The sequence below is a fragment of the Cynocephalus volans genome, chromosome 5, assembly GCF_027409185.1.
Source record: "Cynocephalus volans isolate mCynVol1 chromosome 5, mCynVol1.pri, whole genome shotgun sequence".
In the NCBI taxonomy this organism is placed as follows: Eukaryota; Metazoa; Chordata; class Mammalia; order Dermoptera; family Cynocephalidae; genus Cynocephalus; species Cynocephalus volans.
In genome coordinates, this window is record NC_084464.1 from 100,430,418 (window position 1) to 100,456,836 (window position 26,419).

At 40.5% G+C, this 26,419-nt stretch overlaps 1 pseudogene; it reads right to left on the reverse strand.

Moving 5' to 3' along the window:
• Nucleotides 1–14,859: 14,859 nt before the first annotated feature.
• Nucleotides 14,860–16,746, reverse strand: LOC134379110 (oxysterol-binding protein-related protein 9-like; annotated as a pseudogene).
• Between the last annotated feature and the right edge of the window lie 9,673 nt (nucleotides 16,747–26,419).

Here is a 26,419-nt window from a genome sequence, read left to right on the forward strand (position 1 = left end):
GTTTTCCGGCAGCAAAGTGGAGAAAGCTCCCTGCAGGTTCGGGGTGGAGATCAGGAGGGCCGTGCCCGGCGCTAATCCCCAACCCTCCCGGGCCGGAGATCAGACCTACCCGGCCTGCACCTAGCAGCACTCGGGCGGAAGGTGGGAGGGCCCGTGTCCCGTGCAGCGGGCTGCACCCAGGCCCCCGGGGCGTCCCTTGACGGCGGTGCACGTCCTACCTACTGTCACTTCCAGTCCCCGAGATCTGCCTCCCGCGAGTCGGACCACAACCCGGGTGTCCGTGGACCCTAAATCGGAAACACGCGAAACTCCCGCCAAGGAGCTGCCGCGCACTGGGAGGGCGGGGCCATGGCGCCGCCCGCCCCAGACTGCCAATCCCCTCGCGAAGTCTTCGCGGGAACCATCAGCGCTCCGCCAGTTCTCGCGAGAGTGGCCTGACACTCTAGGTTTATAGATATGGGGGGGGGGGTTGTACTTTTAATTAGTGCGTTCGACCGGAAGGCGGGGCCTCATTGGAAAACGAAACTGAGGCTGAGGCGAAGTGAGCAAGACCTTGGCGAAGTTTTCTTCAGGCCTGGCCTGAGGGAAGAACGATATTCAAGTGAGTCCGAAGCGGGTGTCTCAGTCACACCCAGAGCTGCGTGAACCCCTCTTCTTCCCGCCCTAGTGCTAACAACTCATTTGTTGGGAAGGAAGATGCCTAAAATCGAGGTCCTTGCTTTGGACATAAAAACAGTTCCTTTCTTTGCAAAACATCTGGACAGGTTTAGCACGCTTTTGTAAAGGTATAGTTTATAGTCTATTCATAGCAGTTTGCTTATGTTTTAAAATCGACTCCTCAAGACTTTTCAGTCTGTCAGAGATAACATTGCAGTATATCATCGTCTTTAGATTCAAGAAAAACAGCAGAATTTCTAATTCAGCTGCCCTTCTGTAATTTGGGCATTCACCGTGGTCCATTCCTGCACAATACAGTTTGTTCTACATTCAGTTCCTGGACAGGCAACTTATCGTAACTCTTTCTTCTGTTTAAACCAGATACTGCACATCATCTGACAAATGAGATGAAGTAAGAAAAAACACAATATGATTTGTATTTTGACCACACAACTTAGGGTTACTGTGGGTTGTATCTATTCCTCTCAGCTGATGTACTATGAGACCTGATGCTTTGTTATGACTGCTGCAGCTCATTTATTGTTCATGGGGAGTATCTAGCATAACAGTGTTATCCACAAGAATCCCAAAGAAGTAGTGCCTAGATATGAGAGTACTGTATTTAGAAGAATTTGGTCAACATATAGCCATTATTCTTCCTCTAATAGAAACATCCCAATAGACCTCTTTTTCCTTTTTTAAATGTCTGATGTTGAGTTATCAAATTGCTTGAATCCAGTGAGTGGGACTGGAAGAACCAAAATAAGCTCTCTGAGTAATTTAGCTGGTACTATTAACACATGTTATAGTAAGAATCCCTAGGTAACAGATGGCATACTCAGGAGAAGTGATTGAAGGGTACATAATGAAAGGGCCATTTACAAAGGTGTGGACAGGATTACCAGAAAACAAAAAGTGAGGTGCAGCACCTAGAGCAAATCAGAAAGCCACTATCATCCTTAGGCCTATGGGGTAAAGGAAATGTATTTCATGAGCCCAGTGAGACTTATTGCTATAGGAGAGAGCCACTTACCTGATAGCCACCTATGGTACCTTCAAAGAAGAGCATAATCACTGCCAACCTACAACCCAGCAGGGATGGAGCTAGGAAAATTAGAAAATATTTTGAATTAAATGAAAAAACACTTACTAAAATTTCTAACATTAACTGCTTACATTAGAAGAGAAGAAAGAGCTCAATTCAATAATTTACATTTCTGTTTAAAGAAACTAGAAAAAAACCTCAACAAATTAAAAATAAAGCAAACAATTTAAGGAAACAATAAAGAGTAAAAATAAACAGAATGAAACAGAAGAGTAGAAAAAATACATAAAATGAAAAATTAGTTCTTTGAAAAGATCGGTATAATTAATAAACCCTCTAGCCAGATTTAATCAAGGATAAAAGAGAGAAGACACAATTTACCAATATCAGGAATTAAAGAGGTGTCATCACTACAGATTCTACAGTCATTAAAAGGATAGGATATTAAGAGAACATTAAGAAGATTTTTATGCCAATAAACATAGACAAAATGGACAAATTCTTGAAAGACACAAACTGTTAAAGCTCTCAAAAGAAGAAAAGTATAACTCCAATATCTCTATATCTATCATAGTAATTTTAATCTTTGGTTAAAAAACCTCTCTCTCACACACAGACAGACATGCATGCATGCACATACGCCACTTCTTAATAAGAAAACTCCAGGACCAAATTGCTTTACTGTTGAATTTTCCCAAACATTAAGGAAGGAATAATACCAATTCTATACTAACTGTTCCAGAAAATGGAAGAGAATTGAATACTTCAAAACTTGTTTTAAGAAGCCAGCATTAAACTGATACCAAAACCTGACAGAGACAAAAAAGAAAATTACAATTCAATATTACACACAAACATGAGGCAGAAATTTTAAGAAGTAAAATCATACATAAAGTAATACATAAAAAGGATGACATATAAGAAAATCACGTTCATCTTAGGAATGCAAAGTTGGTTCAAATTTCAAAAAGCAATCAGTGTAGTTCATAATATCAACAGTCTATAAAAAGAAAAACCACATCATCATATCAATAGATGCAGAAAAATCATTTGAAAATATTTGGTATCCATTCATGATAAAAACTGTAAATTAGGAATAGAAGAAAATTTCTGTAACCTGATATGTGATATCTGTGACAAGCCAATTATTAACATCATATTTAATCATGAAAATGAATGTTTTCTCCCTGAGATTAAGAAAAAGGCAGTGATGCCTGCTTTCTCCACTTATTTTAACATTTTACTGGATGTAACTAGCTAATGCAGTAAGGTATAAGAAACAAATAAAAGTCATATAGATTGGAAGAAAGAAGTGAAATTCTTCATTCTCAGATGACTTAATCATTCATGTAGAAAATCCGAAAGAATCTCCACAAACCCTTACTGGAACTAATAGTGAATCCAGTAGGGTGGCAGGGTTCAATGTAAAGATACAAAAATCAATTGTATTTTTATAGACAGGAAATGAACATTTTGAAATTATAATTTAAAAACAATACCATCTAATGGCATCAGAAATACATAAGTTTAATAAAATATGCACAAAATTTTGTATGCCAAAGATTACAAAATATTGCTGAGAAAAATTTAAGCATATCCAATTAAATAGAATGATATGTCATGATCATGAGTTGGAAGACTCAATATAATTAATATTTCTCCCAAAACTTATCTATAGATTCAAAGGAAAAATAATCCAAATCCCAGTGATCTTTCCTTTTGTAGAAATTGACAAATGCAATCTAAAATTGATATGGAAATGTAAAGGACCTAGAATAACCAAAACAATTTTGAATAATAGTGTTAGAAGATTCACAGTACCTGATTTCAGGACTTATTATAAAGCTACAGTAATCACAACAGTGTGGTATTGATCTGGATAGACATAGTCAGTGGAATCCAGGAATAAACCCCCACACGTATATGGTCAATTGATTTTCAGAAATGGTAACTCAATGGTGAAAGGATAGTCTTTTCAACAAGTGGTGCTCAAACTACTTAGTACTGATACGCTTAAAATGAACTTTGACCTTTATCTCACACTATTTACAAAATTTAACTCAGTATGAATCATAGACCTAAATGTAAGAGCTGAAACTGTAAAACACTTAGATATTCATATGGCTTGTAAATAGGAAAATGCCAGAAAAGAAGAGCAAGAAGTAAGATTGGTCCTCAGGAGAAAAGTGTATGCAGTGTGGTGGGATGTCTGTCATGAAATTCAAGAGATGTATTTCATGAAAGAATGGGTAATCTATGTCAAATGCTGCTAACAGGTGGAATAATAAGGGAAAACAAATTAACCATTGGGTTTGGCAAGATGCAGGTCATTACTGATGTTGATAAAAGCCATTTCAGTTTGGGTGGGGGGACTCTGATTGGAGTGTATCACATAGAAAATGGGAGATGAGTCAGCAAATATAGAAACTTTACTAAGGAATTTAATTTAAAATAAAGCAGAAAAACAGAGCAAAACGAACATGGGGAGATAAAGAGATGGTATTTTGAAGATAGGAGATATTATAACGTTTGTGAGGTTATGGAAATTATCAAGAATAAAGGGAAAAGTTGATGATGGCTGAAGGGAAGGGGAATGATTACAGGAGTACAGGCATTGAAAAGATGAGAGGGGATGACTTCACTACACAGATGATGGATCAGCCTCTGAGAGGATCAAGGACAGTTTTTCATTGTAATAGGAAGAGTGAAAGGTATGAAGATAAAGATGACTGATGCTGGGGAACTGCATGGTGGGAAGTTGAGATAGTTCTTGTTTTATTTCATCTGTTTTCCCTATGACATTAACTGGAAGAGAGAAGAAAGAGTGGATTGTTAGAGATTTGAGGAGAGAAACTGTGTGATATGGCCTTAAATAAAACCAAGGATCATTTTGCCTCATTATGGTAACTGCTCTTAAGCCTAGAATTGGATTCAGCATTTTAGTAAAATCTGACCAATATTAAATTCAGCTTTAATTATCTTATTATACAATTTACACCATTGAGAATACACTGAGATAGCTAAACTCAATTATGACTTTTAGTCCTGTGCTATTGAAAATATTGGATTATCTTTATGAAGTATCTATTGCAGGTGTTTATACAACCCACCTCCAGCTGACTTTCTGCTGACCCACTGTATTTTACTGCACTAATTTTGTGCAACAGGTAATGAACTCCTAAACTCCCAAGTGCTACTCCCTGGCGCAGACATCATTATTTAAACAATTACTTTCAGTAGCAACAGGGAGTTTTAGTTAGTTGAGAAGGAGCAGCTTTCCTATATAGGAAAAGAAAATTGTAGACAACTGTTCAGGGCATTAGGTCATTAACAATGTAATATCTCATATAGAACCTTGAATAAACCTGGGCAAAAGAAAAAATTCATTATTGATCCTCATTCATTTTTCTGTATCTTTAACATCTTACCATCCTGCCATGTGCTCTTACTCTGAATTCTTCTACCTCTAGAAGCTTACTCCAACAATTACCACTCTTTTTTTTACCTTAAACCTCTCCTGCTCCCCTGTCTTCTTTCCCTAAGCTGATTGTGATAGGGATCTTCTAACATGACTCCCAATAATATCTGCCACTTGATATTCATGCTTTTGTATAATCTTCTCTCCTTAAGTGTGGGCTACACCCAATGACTTGCTTGTAATAAATAGAATAAAGCAAAAAGTAATGAGATATCACATCCATGATTAGGTTATAAAAGACTGAGTTACATTTTACTAGTACTCTCTCTCACTAGCACTTTCTCCCTCTTGCCTTCATGATTTGTTTACTTTGATGAAGTAAACCGCCATGTTCGAGAGGCCCACATAGTGAAAACTGGAAGCAAACTCTGGCCCTCAGCCCCAAAACCCATGAGGAACTGTATTCTACCAACAACCATCTGAGTGAGTTTGGGAAGTAGATTATTCTGCAGTTGAGCCATTGAGCCCTGGAATGACTAGGCCTGGGCATGGATATAGTAAGGAATTTAACCTTGTCCAAAAAGGGGTCTGGCCTTTGCCCTTGGCTTCTGAAAGGTCATCTCTAAGCCATTGGAATGTTGTGTCTGAAAGAGTCTTCTTTCCATGAGGCCTAGGGTCATACTGGACAGTCTAACAATATGATTTGGACTTGGGGCTGGCCATGCCTGAAAGACCAACAATGTAACGTAAGGTGAGCCTTTGGGTCACATATTATCAGTCATTCTGAGGACTGAGATCAACCATGTGGGTAATTACTCCCTCATGCCTGCATAATGCGGCCCCACTAAAAACTCTGAATACTCAGGATCAGGCAAGTTTCCTTGGTTGGCAGTATTCTGTGTGTATTGCCACACATCGATGCTTGGAAAGTAATACATACTGACTCTGCTAGGAAGAGACACTAGAAGCTCCACCAAACAGAATTTTGGTTCCTATTCAGACTCTGCCCTACGTGCTTCTTCTCCTGGCTAATTTGAATCTGTATCCTTTTCCGGTAATAAACTATAATTGTGAATTATAAAAGCTTTCAATGAATTCTATGAATTTTTCCAGCAAAGTATCAAAATTGAGGGTGCTTTTGAAAACCACTTGAACCTCAATTGGTGTCAAAAGTGAGGGCAGCCTTGTGTGGGCTGACCAGCTCCTAAACTTGCAGTTGGCTAAAATCTTATAGCAGCAATGCTGCCAGGTAACCACCCATTGTGGCTGACACCTTGATTACAGCCTGTAAAAGGCCCTGAAACAGAGGACCCAGCTAAGCCACTTCCAGATTCCTGGATGAGATAATAAATTTTGTTGAAATAATAAAATTTTGTTAACTTGAGAAACAATAAGATAATAAATTTTGTTGTTTCACACCACTAAATTTTGGTGTAACTTATTACATAACAATAGATAACTAATATAGTCACTAACATACTAAAAAAAAAAAACTAAAATAGGGCTTCTGGTCAAGATGGTGGAATAGACAGCCCCCAGCATCACTCTCTTCCACAAATCAACCAATTTACAACTATAAAAAAGCAACAATAGCCAAGCTGGGGCTGCTAGAGCTCAGGGGAAGAGGAGGAGAGACCTACAGAGTGCATTAAGGTGGGAGAAGCCATTATGAAAGAAAGAAAAAACTACTCCAACTATTTCATGCCGTGGCCACTTTAAGGCTGGAGCTGCTGAACACATGGAGCAGGAGCTGGCCAAAGCTGCAGCTGTGACCTTTTGAAGTTGCTTGGAGGTGGCAGGGGAGAAGAGGGCCTTGGTGACCCCCAGGCCAGCAAGACCACTATTAGGGTTCCCATGGACCCATGCAGGAGCATGGAGCTAGAACAACTGAAAAAAACTGAGCCACTCAGAGGCCGGTGAGTCATCGCAAGGGAACAGCACACAGACTGTCCCATGGAAGTGTTTGCAGCATGGGCAATGGGGGAGATGGGCCCACTGGGGCAACACTGGGGCACAGCAAAGACAGCTGACCAGCACCCCAATCAGCAAAGGACCACTCAGAGGAGACTGGTCAGGAACATAGAATTGCATGGGGTGCAGTTTAATGAAAAGACTCAGGCCCAGATCAGAGTTTCTACACAATCCAGGTGCACTGGGTCTCTGGAGAGCTGGAAGTACCTATAAAGTCAACCATTAACACCTGAGTTGCATGAAAGCCTTCCCTAGGGAATCAGCAGCAAAGCAGCAATTTAGCTAAACCACACAGCTCAAGTACTGGTCCCGATAGGAAGGTTTCCCATTTTAGAAGTAAGCAAAGGATAAAAAATTAGTTTTGTCCCCCCAATCAGGCACAATGCCAGCATGTCTGTTGCTTTGTGTTGCTTTGTCCCCCATGGATTTGTCACCCCTGTTCCCCTGGGTGACAGAGATGCAAAGGATTACTCAAAGCCCATCTCTTCCAAGCAGTGAGAGACCCCGAAGTGGTTAATTTCCTGTCAGAATCCTCAAGCGAGAGGCATCGCTTCCTTGGGAAATTAACGCCAAATTGGGGTTCTCTTCCTGCATTTATTTTCCAGACCAGGAAGTTACAGGAAGAGAACATAGGTGGGATTATAGTTTAACAATATAGGCTGGTAACTTTCAGTGAAACAAGCCAGATGACATTCCAGTAGACAATTAAGTGATCTTACAGCAATTTCTCAGTATCTTTACATAACAATCAGTAATTAGTTTGTCCTTGAGCCAGCAACCTTGCTATGCCACAAATCTTTATCTTACACCAGAGACTTTATAGCCTGAGGAAAATTTCCAGTCCTCCCCAAGGTCAATATTTGAAACTGCAAGGCTTTGGAAAACCAGGCCGTGTGAAGTACATATGCTTTACAGTATATTCCACAAATGTTGGGGCCTGCTCAAAGATGTGAGGCATGGATCCGGAAACCAGATCCCCCCCCTCCCACAATCAGGCACACCACCAGCACCAAGGAGCATGCCAAAAACTTCACATCCATGGGTGGCCCAAAACAGCCAGCCCAATAACCATGGCTGCCGTGAAAGCAGCTAGATGCCACAACCACCATGCAGATGGTCTGCCAGCCACTGGAGTGCATTGACATGGAGGGTCACCAGCAGAGACCAAAGAAAAGAAGAGGATGTCTCTCTCCACAAAGCCCACTCCAGAGTGACAGAAGAAGCATCCACTCTACCATAATACTGGGTGACCTGAACATACCTCTTAGCATTGGACAGATCATCTAGGCAATAAATCAACAGAGTAACCATTGCTCTTTCAGAAGGAGAGAAGAAATCTAGGATAATTAAAGGGTGGAAGGAGGAGGGGGAGGTGGAGGGGGAGAGATTGGACAAGGGGCATAAGAATAAGTATGATTTGTATCAATATATATATGCTAGTAATATTGATTTGATCAACATATGTCAATGTTGAACCCCAACAATATGTATAATCAATTATGATTCAATAAAAATTTTAAAAAATTAAAAAATTAAAAATTAAAGAAAATAAAGCAAAGCAAAACAAACCTTGCTTGTGAATAGTCAAACCGATTCTGAGTCTAACCAAATGGAGATTGCGGGGGTGCACCTGGGGTCCTCCCGCAGACCCAGAAGGAGAAGGAGCCGACGGGATTACCCCCGGTGTTGGGACTGAGGGATCTCGGGTAAAAGTGAGCCTGCTGCCTGCCAACCCAGCCCCGTGAAAGAGACATTCAGACGCGGCAGGGGTTCTGTCAGGGCAGTTCCACTTTATTGCCGTTACACTGTAATTTATATAAGCAAGCAAGTAGGGGCTTTCCATGAACTAACCAATCAATTAAAGGATCCCGCAGGCGTGCATTTTGTACTAACATGTTGAGCATAGCGATCCCGCAGGGTTCACGAGTGTGGCAATACTGGAGGACCAATAAAAACCTTTTGGAGCTATCTTGGGTTACGCCTCCCCTACTTCTCGCAGGCGCCATCTTCATCCTCCACCCATAGGCACCATGGGGCTCACAGATAATGTTTGCTCCTAAAAATGGGCCCAACAGGAGATAATTTCTTTCATGTCTCACTATATTTTTTCCTCACCAACCTACTCACAACCACAGTTTCTGTTACTAATTCTATGCAGATTACTCTGCAATTTATGTCTCTATAAATACAGATTTGTAAATACAACTTCTTACTTAATATCTCCTCATGGATGTCTCAAGAAAAACCTCAAATTCTATGTCTAGTAATGAATACATCATTCTTTCTTCCTAGCCATATTCTCTCTTCCAAGCTGGATTCTATCTTCATGAATATTACCACATTCTTCCGTGATAGAAAGCCTGAAGCCTTAATACTAATTTACTGACAGTTTTATCTCCCTCATCCCCATATTTATTTCCTCACCACGTGTTTTCAGTTTTACTTAAATTCCTCAGAACCCAGCCACTTATCTCCATGTCCATCACTACCATTCAAACCAAAGCTATGAAGAGCTATGAAAATGTCTCACCTAGAACTAAATATAAACTTCTTGTCAACCTGTGTTTACTCTGCATGTGACCCCAACACATATCTTCTTCTCACTTAACCCAAAGTGATTTTTTTCCAAAATGCTAGCATGATAACATCAACCACTCTCCTATTTTTAAAATCACTGCTCTTAATATTCAGACAAAACTTAATAAGTCCTATAAGACACTGAATATTCTAACTGCTACTACATCTACCTAGCTTTACATAGAACAAAAATCATTCTTATTGTTGTACTCTAGCTATACTGGTCTCCTTTAAGTTCCTCCTACCTTCCTGTGGGGACTTTGTACATGCTCTTCTCTCTGCCTACATTATGCTTCTTTCCTCCTTTTAGCACTACTGCATTTCCTTAAGATCTCTACATACATCATCTCCTCAAGGAAGCCTTCCATGACCTTCTTAATAATGCTAAGTCCCTCTATTATAGGTACCCACATAGCTCAGGTGCAACTTCCTATTAACATATACAATTATTTGATAATATTTGTATACTGCACTACACTGGAAGCTTCAAGAGGAGAGGACTTTATAGGTACTTCTGGCTCTCCAGAGACCTGGTGCACTTGGGTTCTGTAGAAACTCTGATCTGGGCCTGAGTCTTTTCATCAAACTGCACCCCATGCAATTCTACGTTCCTGACAAGTCTCCTCTGAGTGGTCCTTTGCTGATTGGGGTGCTGGACAGCTGTCCTTGCTGCACCCCAGTGTTCCCTTGGTGGGCCCATTTCCCCCACTGCCTGTGCTGCAAACACTTGCATGGGACGGGCTGTGCGCTGTTCCCTTGCGATGACTCACCAGCCTCTGAGTGGCTCCTTTATTTCGGTTGTTTTGGCTCCTCTCTCATTTTTGGGTCCACAGGAACCCTATTAGTGGTCTTGCTGGCCTGGGGGCCGGGGATGGCATAGCAGAGTGGTCGATATTATCACAACTACCACACAGATGGTCTGCCAGCCACTAGAGTGCATTGACACAAGGAGGGTCACCAGCAGAGACCAAAGAAAAGAAGAGGTTGTCTCTCTCCACAAAGCCCACTCCAGAGTGACAGAAGAAGCATCTGCTCTACGATAATATTGGTTTAACATTATACCTTAAGATGATAGCAACTGTATTTTGAGGATACTCAATAAATATTTCTTGAATGAATGGGTGATCATATTGTTGAATTGGATTTTAGGTGTGGTAGAAAGACCTGGGGTGATTTTACAGACAAATCTGATTTCAAAGCCTGTCTTTATTTATTCTGCTACTGTAAGCAAGCCACTTTACCTCTCTTGGGATCTTCTTTTTTAATTTGTACCTGTTAGGCTTGTTGCCATGATTACTTAGAAACGTAAGCAAAGCCTCTAACATAGTGCGGTTTGAGCTGTCCAGCCTCCTTTTCATGTCTACCTGGGTCCTAAGGTCTAGTGTAAGAACAGAAGGTAGAGTTGAAGCCTGTGGTTATGTGGAGGTTGTAAACCCTCTATAAAGACATGCAAATACATTAGTAAAAACCATATACAGGTCAAGAAAAACACATCACTAGGCCAAATTGTCCTTCTGGCTGCCAGTTTGCAACCCCTGAATTCTAGTCTATATCAAAAAATCTAGCATAGTTGGTTAGTCGGCAGCAATGCTGCTACAAGATTTTAACCAACTGTGCAAATGAGGATGGATTGGTAAATGCTTATGTTAAATAGGTAATACTGTTCTGTACTGTTCGCCTTCTGCTTCTTAACACATCTTATAGAAAGGTTCTATATAGATTTAGAAAGGGTACTGGAACAGGATACCTTAATTGAAAATCCCTCCAAAACAACAGGAAATGAAGAAGAGGTGGTTCTCTAAAGCAAAAGGAGAGTGCTATTTCCAAAGAAAGGAGGATGAGATGCTGTACAGGCAAAGCCTACACTCCTGTGCCCTCCTCTGCTTGGCGAGATTTGTTTATTTTCCTATACACCAATTAATATCACTTCCTCTTTGTTCTTACTTCCTATCATAATACTTCCATGTCCAGAAACAATAAATTATTCTTTTATATTTTTGTGTGTCATTACCTTTAACATGCCACAGCAAAAAGAGATGGAAAGTATATCTTCATGCCTCTTAGAAGCAGCTTGCTCCAGGGAGCAAGATTCTGCCCCACAGATAAGATGGTGCACTACTCTCTGCTCTGCTTCTAGCAACAAATTCTTGTATCTTTTCTTCAGTTACTTGGTTCTCCCTTCTCCTTCCCCTTTCCTATGTTTCAGATCCTTAGCTTTATTTCTGACTAAGACTTTGGTAATGTCTTCCTTAGCTCAAGATACCTTCTGTGACCTGCCTTGTAAACTCCTTAACCTGGCATTTTCCAACACTCCACTTCTCTGATTAAGGACTATACTGAAGGCCCTCATGATGCTGTACAGCTCTTTCCTAAACATCCCTGGGTTAGATTTTCATGTCATACAAGTAAGACACATAACATTTTTACACGTATACAAAGAATAATCATGCCTATGTCTCCTCACTAGACTGTAAGCTTGAGATTTATTCATTATTATATCCTCAGGATATAGGATAGTATCTGAATATAGTAGGTCCTTAAAAATCCTTTTAATTAAATGAATAGAATATTTCATCTGGTGTTAATCAATAATCATATCTTTGTTTTGGATATCTTTTTGAAATATGTTCTAGTGGCACTCTCTTAGCCTTGGAGTTTCAGCTGAAGCACTGACCTGAGAAAAATAGCTAATACCCAACATCCTAACTGAGGTGCTAAACCACTATTGAAAAAGAGGTAGCCAGAATAAGCTTGATGAGCTAATGCTGATAAAAGCAAATTTTGGCCACTTGCTTTGCAATAGTGGTTTAACAACTAAATTAGAATATTGGGTACACAACAACAATTATATTTACATATATAATGTATATATACTAGTTGTAATGAGTACATTACAACTATTGTATTTATATATAATGTATATATAACAGTTGTAATTTACATATCATAGTTGTAATGTGCTCAATATTCTAATCATATATATATAATGATTCACTAGGAGGTTAGAGTTTCAAGAGTGAGGGTTTCTTTAGAGACTAAGTGTGGAAGGCTTCAGTGTTGCCCCTCTCCTTCTCTAAGTCAAAAAGGGGAACTTCAGAGAACCGCTTAGGCTGACTTGTATCCTCTGGCATTTGGGGGACATAGGAATTGGTCCCTGTCTCAATGCTGACAAATCTAAAGACAAAAAGTTGGTTGTGGTGGCAGGGCAAGGGTGTGAGTCCTGAGGGAGGGAGCCAGACCTGAGGTGTCTTGGGAAAAAGCTTTCCAAGAGGACTGCTTGGAGGGGTCAGGTGACACCAACAGAAAGAGGCTGGAGGGAACCACTGGAATCTAGGTACTGTGAGCAGTCATTTGCAGCTGGCAGGGGAGACACAAATTGGATCAAATCTTTTCCTTGCTTAAAATCCTGCAGTGGCCTCCTATTGTACTTAGGTGAAATCTAAACCTTCACCTTTATGATTTGACCATTTCCTATGTCTATAGTCTTATCCTACCCCCAAAGTATCAGCCACACCAGACTTCTTTTGGTTCTTTTTATACACTATATTTTTTCCTACCCCAAAATGTTTGCACAAGCTGTGCATTATGCCAGGACTGTTTTTTTTCTCTCTCTCTCTTTTTTTTTTTTTTCTAGACCTTACTCCTTTTCATTCTTATTATCCAGCAGGCTAAACTTCCTTTCCTTCATAGAGGCTTTCATTGATCTTTCATTTTTTCATTGATTTAACATAGATTTCTGTAATAATTTGAGTTGGGCAAAGCCGCAAGTAACATAAGACTCAGCATAACTGTAGCTTAACAAAAAAAAAGTTTATTTTCCTCTCACATGAGAGCCATGTAATCACTCTAAATCTGGTGGTGCTGCGTGGTATTAGGACACATGGATCCTTATATCTTGTAATGGCCTCTATTTTAAGTTTACCTCATGGCCCATGAAGGCTGCTCCTGCTGCAACTAACACATGTATATTCCAGCTGGCAGGAAGGACAAAAAGGGAGAAGGTCAAGGGCAATCCTAGAAGTTCTTCATAATGTATGTACTTATATGCCGCTGGCCTTAACTTAGTCATAAACTCACTGCTAGCCACAAGTTAGGCAAGCCAAGAAAGACAATCTTTTTTCTGGGTGGTCACATGCCTAACTGAAATTAGGGGGCAGGTTAGAATGGATACAAAGGACAACTGGCAGTTGTTCCCACAGAGAGCCATCAGTTCTGTTTTCTTACAGCACTAAGTTATAGTGGCTAAAACTTTTCTCCCATATAGAAGCCTTTGATCACTCAATGTAAAGTAAATTTCTATAGTACTTTGAGTTGGGTTCAGCTGCAAGTGATAGAAAATTCAGCATAAAAATAGCTTAACAGGAAAACAGTTCCATTCCATTTTACATGTGAGTCACATAATTATTCTAGGATTTGCATGGTGCTCTATGATATCCAGAAAGGGAATGAGTTAAATTATATCACTTATATCAGCCAGCAAACTATAGCCTGTGGGCCAAATCTGGCCTGCCACCTGTTTTGGTGGATTTTTGGTTTTTTTTTTTTTTTTTTTTTAAATTGTAAAAAGCATAAAGACTTAAGAAGCACCAAGTATAATTAAACTGTAATTCAGGGTTAGATACAATTTAACAATAATTCAACTCCAAAATAAAAGTTATTATTGTGGAGACTATGAAAGTTTCTAATGCTTGATTTTAATACATTGCAATAATTTTCTAAAAGAACCCTGAGGAACCAATATTTACAGTAGATGGAGTACTTCTGAAAAATCTGGCATCAGGTATATTTATAGGTGTTTGTGTGTGTGTGTGTGTGTGTGTGTGTGTGTGTGTGTATGTGTTTGTGTATTTACAGAACCTAAGATTATATGAACTAGGAAACAGGCTGAATATCTTAACAGCAGAACTAGAGTGCACAGTTTAAGATTTGAATTTGTAGATGCTTTTCAAAGAATAGAGATCGTTTGGAAAAGAAGCAGACATCTTGTTTTCAAACTCTGAAGTTTTTCTCAGAACTGAAGTCAAAATTGTAACTGCTACAGAGGCAAAAAAAGAGAAGGTTTTCTTGTTTTAATTGTTCATTTCCACTTGAAAGTGCAGGTCCCTGAGATAGGAACCACTGCAATAAGAAGGGAGTGAATAGGTTCTTCTGAAGGAAGATTGTTGTTTTAATTATGCCTACTGCTTGGTCATCAGGTGTAAACTTTGCATTTCCCAACATAATGCTTGGCAGCACCAAGATATTTCAGGAATGGTTCATCATAAACCCCACATTCTTATTTTTCATGAAATTACCTTGTCTCCCACGAATTTCCTTCTCTTTCCTTTCTCAGACTTCTACTCTTTTTTCTTTCTTCAAGTTGTGCTTTGCTTCAGTTGCCACATCAATGTCTTTGATTTTTAAGTTGAAAGTGACATCCTTCCAAAGGCAGTGGAAACCATACTCATTCTGATCTTCCTACTTCCTCACTTTCTTTTTGATTATAGGCAACTTCTTGGTATCTACAAAGACCATATCTTCCCCTGTTGCATACTTTGCATATATTACACCATTCCATTCCCCTTCAGTTGAACAAAAAGACTTGTCATTTGGAGAAAAAATCTCAGTGGTAATTCTGTGCTTCTTGCTTCCACAGAAAGGTTTTGTGAAGAAGATGATATTTGCACTATTGCACATTTTGGAACAATTAATAATACACTCACCTTCTAATTCCACCCAGCATACTGTGAGGATAGACCTTCCATAACCATTGGGGAGTGCAAGAATGTAATGTTCATCATGGTCTGGACATGAGACACAGCCCTATGTTGTGCATCCCAATTGATATCTCAAGGAATTTTGATTTGGTCCAGAATTGAATTGTATCTTGTTAAAACACTCAGCATAAAAGGTTGAAATGGGTGAATGGTGGGAAACCTGCTCAGCCATGAATGTTACACTGTTTTTGGAAATCCAGGGAACTGGCACTTCTGAAACTAGCTCTGTGTTCTCTTCAGTATCATTTGGTAATGTCCATCGACACTGAAAGGTCTCATTCAAAATGGGGTTATATGGTGTTTTAGCAACCAATCCTTTCCTTCCTGCATGAAAGGCTGAGAGGTACCATTTCATAACCTGAACCATTCAATCTCTGGGATTCTTTTCATCACTAATGCTCACACACAGGTCCGGATGTGCAAAAAAGTATGCATACATTTCTAAAAGGGATCTTCTTTCAAGAATAACTGTTGGAAGAATGACCTTAGTAAGATCCACTCCAAGTCTAACTTGTGTCAAGAGGTGCATGATAACGCTCTTGTGGTCCTCTATTGACTCTGCCTCTCCATCATCATCTCTATCGTCATGAGCATTGAAAAGGTCGGCATCATTTGTTCCACTGGACATGAAATTTAAGTGATTCAGTGGTATCTGGGTGCTTTAGACTATTTCTTGAGCTGCTTTGTGTCAAGACAAAGGCAGATCCAGAAAAATCTATTAAGCAGTTTGGGGATGAGCCACTTTTGATGGGATTCATCAGCATTATAGAATTCATCTTCACTGCTAGAATAAGAGAACTGTGGGACTGTATTTGGAGATGAATGGACATGGCTTGGAGAAGTTACACTGGTACTATGTGGTAAATGCCCACTGCCTGTACTATTTGTCTTTGGAGTCTGGTGATGTCCCAAGGTAGCTAATACATTCCCAACTGGTAGGGAAGATGGACACTGCCATAACTTACACACCTGAGCAGGTTCTGGCGGTAAGACAGTCTGCGAAAGCATTGTGCTAATCACAGGTTCCAAGGGACCAGGTTGATATATTGCATCTATAGGATTAATGGTACTTATAATTCCATCTATGTGCTTTGACTCTGGTCTTTAGCAATATGCAGTGGCATAAGGCAGTGTTTAATTGAAGCAACCATGTTAGTCATTGTCTCTTTGAGAGTTGCAATTTTCTTTCTCTGTTCATCATCTTTGCAGTTTTGAAACTTGTCATGAAAAACCTTTAATTGTTCTATCAAGATTTGTAGGTATGCATCAGCTTCTGTAAGTTTCTTATCAAAGTCTTGGACACTAGCAACAAATCCTGAATCGAACCCCCACAGGGTGGGGGAAGGAGGCAGGGAGTGTGGAATAATCATGCCCACTGCCTGGCCCTGGGCCAGGGACCCCGCAGACTCAGTTGGGGGCCAGGCCCTCTTCCAGGCCCTTGGGGTCTACTCACTCAGCAAAAGGTCATCAAGAAAGCCATTCATCAAGACCCCATCCCTCTGTACCCTGGGGAGGGAGCTGGGGGCTCTCTCCCAAGCATCCCTTTTTCTACTCCCTCCATAGGATCCTCTGGTCACAGTGCTACAGCAAGAAGTTCAGCCCTGCCATCTGTTTTTGTAAGTTAAAGTTTTATTGGAACACAACCACACCCATCAGTTAAAGTATTATTTATGGCCGTTTTCTCACTACAATGACAAAGTTGAGAGGTTTCAACAAAGAGTGTATAGCCCACAAAGCCTAAACTATGCTATCTGGCCCCTTAAAGAAAAAAAGTTTGCTAACCCCTGATTTATATTAATGGGCCTGTTGAATAATGTCTATTTAAAAGTATTAATTTCTTTGGAACTCTAAGATTTATCTTGTAAAAGTGAGTAGTTATAAGAAAAAGTGTTTTTAATTCGTTCCTACAACATAACTTCCCTGCCCCCCCAGCAATATCTTTTGTAAATTTTTGTTTTCTGTGGGAGGTGAGTGAGATTAAGGCTTTCTAATTTTCTCACTTACATTGTTATCTGGTTCATACTCATAATGTCACCATTCTAAGAATCACAGTGTCAGCAGGAAGGTTCTTTAGTGTTTACCATATGGGACATTCTGCTATGCCACCCAAATTCCCCCTCCAGGTTAAAACACTTATTTCCCCAACTACTGAAGTGCCGCTGTCAGCTCTTAGCTGTCAACCACTTTCAGAATTGCTTTGGGTAAAGAGAGCCTGTTTGCCCAAAGTGGGGCTTCTGTCACTCAATGGCTGTTGGCATGAAGGTATGATTGCCTGGTCCTCTCCCCTCCTCCCCTAACTTGGGATACCTATGAAAGACAATCGCAGTTTCAGAGCTCTCATCAGTTGGCTGAAGGCTTATTAAGAGTGCATTGCAATCCAATATCTCCCTCTGCCTAGTCCCACTTTCCAACCCTTCCTTCCAACACAGGCTGTTGTTCCCAAGAGTACACATTGATAAGTTTCCTGCATATTAATCTCTACCTAAGAGTTTTCCTAGGGAAACCCACAACAAAAATAACCTAACTCAACTTCCTGAGTTTAGGAAATTGAATCTTATGAACTATCTAAAGCACAGAGTTGGGAAGGGGAAGAGGAATTTTGGGCTCCAAAGGACAGTGCCCTTTCTACAACAACATGATAAAGCTTTAATTACAAGAAAGCACTGATCACTGTCTAATCCCTTGAGTGTCTGTGAAAAGCAAAAGCCTAAAGAATCTATGAATTACTATAATCTGCTCTTGATATTTTGATATTATAATGTCAAAAAACTCTGCCAATTAAGTTTCACTAGAATTTGTTCACTGACATGCAGAACGAGAAATAAAGAAAGCCTGCCCATTTACAATAGCTACCAAAAAAATAAAATACTTAGGAATTGAGTTAACCAAAGAGGTGAAAAATCTCTATAATGAGAACTACAAACCACTGCTGAGAGAAATTAAAGAGGATACAAGAAGATGGAAAGATATCCCATGCTCTTGGATTGGAAGAATCAACATAGTGAAAATGTCCATACTACCCAAAGTGATATACAAATTCAATGCAATCCCCATCAAAATTCCAAAGACATTTTTCTCAGAAATGGAAAAAACTATCCAGTCATTTATATGGAACAATAAAAGACCACACATAGCCAAAGCAATGCTGAGCAAAAAAAATAAAGCTGGAGGCATAACACTACCTGACTTTAAGCTATACTACAAAGCTATAATAACCAAAACAGTATGGTACTGGCATAAAAACAGACACACTGACCAATGGAATAGAATAGAGAATCCAGAAATCAACCCACACACTTACTGCCATCTGATCTTTGACAAAGGCACCAAGCCTATTCACTGGGGAAGGGACTGCCTCTTCAGCAAATGGTGCTGGCATAACTGGATATCCATATGCAGGAGAATGAAACTAGATCCATACCTCTCACCGTATACTAAAATCAACTCAAAATGGATTAAGGATTTAAATATACACCCTGAAACAATAAAACTTCTTAAAGAAAACATAGGAGAAACACTTCAGGAAATAGGACTGGGCACAGACTTCATGAACACGACCCCAAAAGCATGGGCAACCAAAGGAAAAATAAACAAATGGGATTATATCAAACTAAAAAGCTTCTGCACAGCAAAAGAAACAATTAACAGAGTTAAAAGACAACCAACAGAGTGGGAGAAAATATTTGCAAAATATACATCTGACAAAGGATTAATATCCAGAATATACAAGGAACTCAAACAACTTTACAAGAAGAAAACAAGCAACCCTATTAAAAAATGGGCAAAAGAGCTTAGTAGGCATTTCTCTAAGGAAGATATCCAAATGGCCAACAGACATATGAAAAAATGCTCAACATCACTCAGCATCCGGGAAATGCAAATCAAAACCACACTGAGATACCACCTAACCCCAGTTAGGATGGCTAAAATCCAAAAGACTCTGAACGATAAATGCTGGCGAGGTTGTGGAGAAAAAGGAACTCTCATACATTGTTGGTGGGACTGCAAAATGGTGCAGCCTCTATGGAAAATGGTATGGAGATTCCTCAAACAACTGCAGATAGATCTACCATACGACCCAGCTATCCCACTGTTGGGAATATACCCAGAGGAATGGAAATCATCAAGTCGAAGGTATACCTGTTCCCCAATGTTCATCGCAGCACTCTTTACAATAGCCAAGAGTTGGAACCAGCCCAAATGTCCATCATCAGATGAGTGGATACGGAAAATGTGGTACATCTACACAATGGAATACTACTCAGCTATAAAAACGAATGAAATACTGCCATTTGCAACAACATGGATGGACCTCGAGAGAATTATATTAAGTGAAACAAGTCAGGCACAGAAAGAGAAATACCACATGTTCTCACTTATTGGTGGGAGCTAAAAATTAATATATAAATTCACACACACACACACACACACACACACACACAAAACCGGGGGGGGGGGGGGAAGAAGATATAACAACCACAATTACTTGAAGTTGATACGACAAGCAAACAGAAAGGACATTGTTGGGGGGGATGGGGGGAGGGAGAAGGGAGGGAGGTTTTGGTGATGGAGAGCAATAATCAGCCACAATGTATATCGAGAAAATAAAATTAAAAAAAAAAAAAAAGAATTTGTTCACTGGATTATGATGGATGGTGTGGAGTGGAGATCACTATTAAAGGAGAGTTCACAGATCTACATAATGGAGATTGATTCTCATATTCTGCATTTTCTAAGCTATATGAGTTTGGCCAAATTCCTTAAACCCTCTGAGTGTCAAATTTATTTTTTGAGAGGCAAAGGTTAATACTACTTATTAGAGGAATAGGGGACCTTCTCTTTCCATTACTCTAGTTTATCTGAGAGTAACATCCATTCTATTTTGTTTTGATGTATTCCAAAAGGCATTTCTGAGATTCTAAGATATTTCTTTCACTATAATAGTTAAAGAAGAATAAAAATCATGGTTTCTGCCCTCAGGAAATCTCTAATTCTGTAAGACAGACAAAACTTGAAACATAAAAAATTAGAGAAATATATAAGGCAGAAATGAAGCTCAAATGGTACGGAATGGACAGTATGTTAGGAAATGAGCGTGGAAATAGGTTTAATATGGGCAAAACTTCAATGGTATCACTTTATAATTTTCCCCTAAAAGATCTGTAAGTCAAAGGAAGATGAAGTACCATTTTTCAAATTAAAAGGATGGAAGGAACTTTCCCCTTTCATTCTCTACAATTGAAAGGGTAAGAAAAGTATTAAGTGAAACATTTTTTTAAAGTTTTTATTTAAAATTTTTATATGTAAATTTTACCCTTTTTGGTGTTTAGTTTTATGAGTTTTGAAAAATTTATGGAGTTGTGTAATCACCATAACAATTAATATACAATATGGTTCCATCACTCCCCGCAAAATTTTCTCTTGCAAACACTTTGTAATCAAACCCTCTCCTTTCCTCCCCCAAGCTCTGGCAACCATTGATCTGTTTTGAGTCCTTGAAATTTTGCTGTTTCCAGAATGTCATATACATAGAATTATGCAGTATGTAGCATTTGATATGGCTTCTTTTACTTGGCGTAATGAATTTGAAATTTATCCATGTATGTATCAATAGTTTGTTCCTTTTTGAGTTGTTTCCACTTTGGGGTATTATAAATACAGCTGCTATGAACATTTGTGTACAAGTTTTTTGTGTGGACATATGCTTTCATTTCTCTTGAGTAAAAATGGAATGGGAATGGAATTGCTGGGTCCTAAGATAAATTTATGTTTAACATTTTAAGAAACTGTAAAACTATTTTCCAAAATGGCTGCACTATTTTATATTTACACCATCAGTATATAAAGGTTTAAGTTTCTCCATATTCTTGTCCACACTTTTATTTTTGATGATGGCATTCTTATGGATGTGAAGTAGCTTTAATTTACATTTCTCTAATGACTACTGATGTTGGACATATTTTAATGTGCTTATTGCCCATTCAGATGTGTTTTTGATGAAATGTCTTATCAGATGGATGACTTGTAATTATTTTCTCCTAGTGTGTGGCTTGTCTCTATTGTTTTTCACTTTTCAATTTCATTAATTTCTGCTCTTCTTTATTATTTATTTCCTTCTGTTTGTTTTGGTTTTAATTTGCTCCTCTTTTTCTAGTTTCCTGAGGTAGAAGCTAAGATTTTGGCTTTGAGGATCTTTCTTCTTTTCTAATAAAAGCAATTAATGCTATTAGTTACTCCTTAAGAAATTACTTAGTTGCATTGTACAAATTTTGATATGTTATATTTTCATATTTACTTAATTAAAAATACTTTCTTATTTCTCTTGAGACTTTTCTAAAATTTTATTTATTGATTATACATATTTTTGGGGTTGAACATTGAGATATGTTGATTAAATCAATATTACTAGCATATATATTATTACAAATCATAATTATTCTTTATACTCCTTGTCCAATCTCTCCCCATCCCCCTCTTGCTCCCCCTCCCCCCTCTAATAGCCCTAGATTTCTTCTCTCCTTCTGAAAGAATAAAGGTTACTCTGTTAATTTGTCACCTAGATGATCTGTCCAATGCTGAGAGATGTGATCAGGTCCCCCAATATTATCATAGAGTAGATGCTTCTTCTGTCACTCTGAAATGAGCTTTGTGAAAAGGGACATCCTCTTCTTTTCTTTGTCTCTGCTGGTGACTCTTGTGTGAATGCACTCCAGTGGTTGGCGGACCATCTGCGCAGTGGTTGGGGCGTCTAGCCGCTTTTGCAGCAGCCATGGTTATTGTGGTGGCTGTGGAGGGCCACCCACATGGAGATGATGTTTTTGGTATGCTCCTTGGCACTGGCGGTATGCCTGGTTGTGGGGTGTGTTTGGTCCCCTTCTCCATGCCTCTGCCCCCTGGGCAGGCCCCAAGGCACTGGCGCCATGTGCCTGGTTGTGGGAGGGGTGGCCGGTCCCCTTCTCCATGCGTCAGGTCACTGGACAAGACCCAAGAAGCTGGCTTAGTGTGCCTGGTTGAAGGAGAGGGGCCAGGTCCCCTTCTCCATGCCCCAGATCCCTGGGCTGGCCCCGAGGTGCTGGTGCAGTGTGCCTGGTTGAGGGAGGGTGGTCTGGTCCCTTTCTCCATGTCCCAGGTCTCTGGGTGGGCCCCAAGGCACTGGAGCCATGTGTCTGGTTGTGGGACGAGGGTCTGGTCCCCCTCTCCATGCCTTGAGTACCCAGGTGGGGCCCCGAGGTGCTGGCATTTTGTGCCTGGTGTGGGAGTAGGGTCCGGTTCCCAGCCCCATACCTCAGGTCCCCAGGCAGGACCTGAGGCACTGGCTTGGCGTGCCTGGTTGTCAGAGAGAGGTCCGGTCCTCTTCTCCATGTCTCGGGTCCCCAGGTGGGCCCCAAGGTGCTAGTGCGGTGTGCCTGGTTGTGAAAGAGAGGTTCGGTCCCCTTCTCCTTGCCTTGGGTCCCTGGGTGGGCCCTAAGGTGCTGGCATGGTGTGTCTTGTTGTGGGAGGAGGATCCGGTTCCTGGCTCCATGCCTCAGGTCACTGGGTGGGACCCAAGGCGCTGGCTTGGTGTGCCTGGTTGTGGGAGAGAGGCCCAGTCCCCCTCTCCACGTCTTGGGTCTCCAGGCAGGCCCCGAGGTGCTGGCATGGTGTGCCTGGTTGTGGGAAAGAGGTCTGGTCCCCTTCTCCATGCCTTGGATCCCCAGGTGGGCCCCAAGGCACTGGCTTGGTGTACCTGGTTGTGGGAAGGTGGTCTGCTCCCCTGCAAGTCCCTGGGTGGGCCCCGAGGTGCTGGCTTGGTGTGCCTGATTGTGGGAGAGAGGTCCTGGCCCCTTCTCCATGCCCCAGGTCCCTGGGTGGGCCCCGAGGCACTGGCATGGTGTGCCTGGTTGTTGGAGGGTGGTCTGGTCCCCAACTCCATCCCCTGGGTCCCCGGGCAGGACCTGAAGTGCTGGCTTGGTGTGCCTTGTTGTCGGAGTGGGGTCCAGTCCCCTTCTCCATGCCTCAGTGTCCCTGGGCAGACCCTAAGGGACTGGTGCAGTTTGCCTGGAAGTGAGAGTGGGGTCCAGTCCCTGGATCCAAGCCTCCATTTCCCAGGCAGTCCCCAAGGTGCTGGTGGTGTGCCTGGGCTGGAACTAATGGTTTTGTCCTTTGCTTCTAACACGGGGGAACTTGCTTTGGGAACCAGTACTTGAGCAGCGTGCTTGTTTAAATTGCTACTTTGCTGCTGTTTCCCTAGGGAAGACTTTTTGTGCAGCTCAGGGTTTAATGGTTGATCTTATAGGTATTTCTGGCTCTCCAGAGACCCATGGATCTCTGTTCTGTAGAAACTCTGATCTGGGCCTGAGTTTTTTCGTCAAACTGCACCCCATGCAATTCTGCATTACAGACCAGTCTCCTCTGAGTGGTCCTGTGCTGATTGGGGGCAGATCGGCTGACCTTGCTGTGTCCCAGTGTTCTCCCAGTGTTCCCATTTCATCCACCGCCCATGCTCCAAACACTTCCCATGGGATGGGCCCTGCACTGTTCCATTGCGATGACTCACCAGCCTCTGAATGGTTCCCTTTTTTCAGTTGTTCTGGCTCCTTGCTTCTTTGTGGGTCCATAAGAAACCTATTAATGGTCTTGCTGTCCTGGGGGCCACCAAGGCCCTCTTCTCTCCTGCCGCCTCCAAGTAACTCCATCTGAAGGGCACAGCTGTGGCTTCTGCTGGCTCCTGCTCCATGCACTCATCAGCTCTAGCCTTAAAGCAGCCGTAGCCTGAAATGCTCAGAGCAGCTTTTTCTTTCTCTCATTGTAGTTTCTCCTGCCTTCATGAACTCCGTAGATCTCTCCTCCTCTTCCCCTGAGCTCCAGCGGCCCCAGCTTGGCTGATGTTACATTTTATAGTTGTAAATTTGGTTGATTTGTGGGAGAGAGTGACACTGGGAACCGTCTATTCCACCATCTTAACTGGAACTCCAATCTCTTGAGACTTCTTTTACACATGGGTCATTTAGTTGTGTTTCTTCATTTCCAAATATTTGGTACTTTTCTAGTTATCTTTCTGTTACTGATTTCTTATTAATTTCATTGTAGTCAGAGAACATACTTTGTATGGTTTTCATTCTTTTATATTTGTTAAGGTCTGTTTTACCACACAAAATATGCCCTATCTTGGTGAATGTTTCATGTACTCTTGAAAATAATGTGTATCCTGCTTTTGTTGCATAGAGTGTGCTATAAAATGTCAATTAGGTCAAGTAGTTGGTAGTGTTGGTCAGGTTTTCTGTATTCTGCTTATAGTCTACTTGTTCTACTGAATACTGAAAGAGTAGTATTGAAATGTCAAAGTATAATTAAAGATGTATCTATTTCTCCTTTCATTTTTATCAGTTTTTGTTTCATGTGTTTTGGTTGTTAGATCTTATCCATTTTTGCTTCATGTGATTTGGTTGTTAGCTCTGTTGTTAGATTGATTTACATTTAAAGGTGGTGTTCTACTGTCTTCTGGTCTCAGTGTTTTCTCATAAGAAATCTTCAGTCATTGTTACCTTAGTTTAATGTGTCAATTTTCTCCTGTGGCTTTTAAGATATTTTTCTTTGACTTTGGCTTCTGGCAGTTTTATAATGCTGGGTGTGGGCATAGTTTCCTTTGATTTATCCTATTTGAGATTCATTGACCTTCTTGATTCTGTAAATTTATGTTTTTCACAAAATTTGGGACATTTTTAGCCATTATTTCTTTAAATATTTTTTCTGCACTAATCTCTTTCTTCCCTTCTCCAGGAAATCTGTTTGGTCTTTTGATACTGTTCTGTAGGTTTATAGGCTCTGTTCATTCCCGCCCCCCCCCCCCCCAGTCCTTTTCTCTCTGTTCTTCAGATTGTATAATTTTCTATTATTGATCTTGAAGTTCACTGACTTTTTTTCCTTTGTCCTCTTCATTCTGTTATCTTATAAACTTGTGCTCATCTTATGAACTTATTTCAGATATTGCATTCTAGGCTTAGCATCAGTTGATTGTACTCTCCGTTGAGATTTGGTCAAATTTTACTGCTCATTATATAAGTTTGTCTAGCAATTTTTGATTATATCCTCTACATTTTCAATTCATGTTGAAAATGTAAGACCCTGTTAAAATCCTCCAAATAATGTTTTGTTTTGTTTTGTTTTGTTTGAGGGTGTTGGATAGGGAGAGGGGTGGTTTTAGGAGGCAATTAGTCCAGTTAGGTTCAAACTACAAGTTTTGTTTCACTTTCTGTGAGTGAATGTCTGTTTAGTTTTCAAAGCATTTGTTATAATCTTTGGGTCTGCCCCTCACATATGCCATTTAGGGGTTAGTTTGAGGCTTAGGCAATGGTTTATATACATGTTGAGTTTTCAAAAGCGTTTGCTATGCTTCTTTAGTTATGTTTCACACATGCACACCTTGGGGGGAGTCTGCGACTTGTGTTGATTTATGAACAGAAGTAGGAGACTTCTTCCAGTTCTGTCCTCACCAGGATTTCCCCATACTCCCTGGCTCCTGGGGACTCTTTTCTGTAGTTCTTCTGTATAGAAACATGGGGTTCTCTTAGGTGAGTTCCTCCTAAACTACCACATAGTTCCATGTGATAAGGTCCCTCTCCAGAAAAAGAGATGGAAGAGAGAGAAAAAGAAAAAATATTACATTCTTTCCCACCACACACACACTGTTTGTACAACAAAGGCATCTTTTCCTACTTCTTCTATTCCAAGATTTGGGGTTTCTCTGAGTTTTAGGTGCTCATTCCACCTCCACTATTCAATGCAGCTCCATGATTAAGGCTGGCTTTGGGAAAGAGTGAGAAGAAAAAAACAGAGAAGACAAAATAGGGATTACCCCAATGCTCTCCAGCATGAATGGGCCCCTTTTCCTGGTCCTCTAGAAAGGAAGATGGATTTCTCTTGGAGATTTTGCTGTGCATGCCCACAATGGAGTTTCCTAATTCAGTCCACCCTTGCATCAAAGCTGGAAGAAGAGGGAAAAACACTAGAAAACTC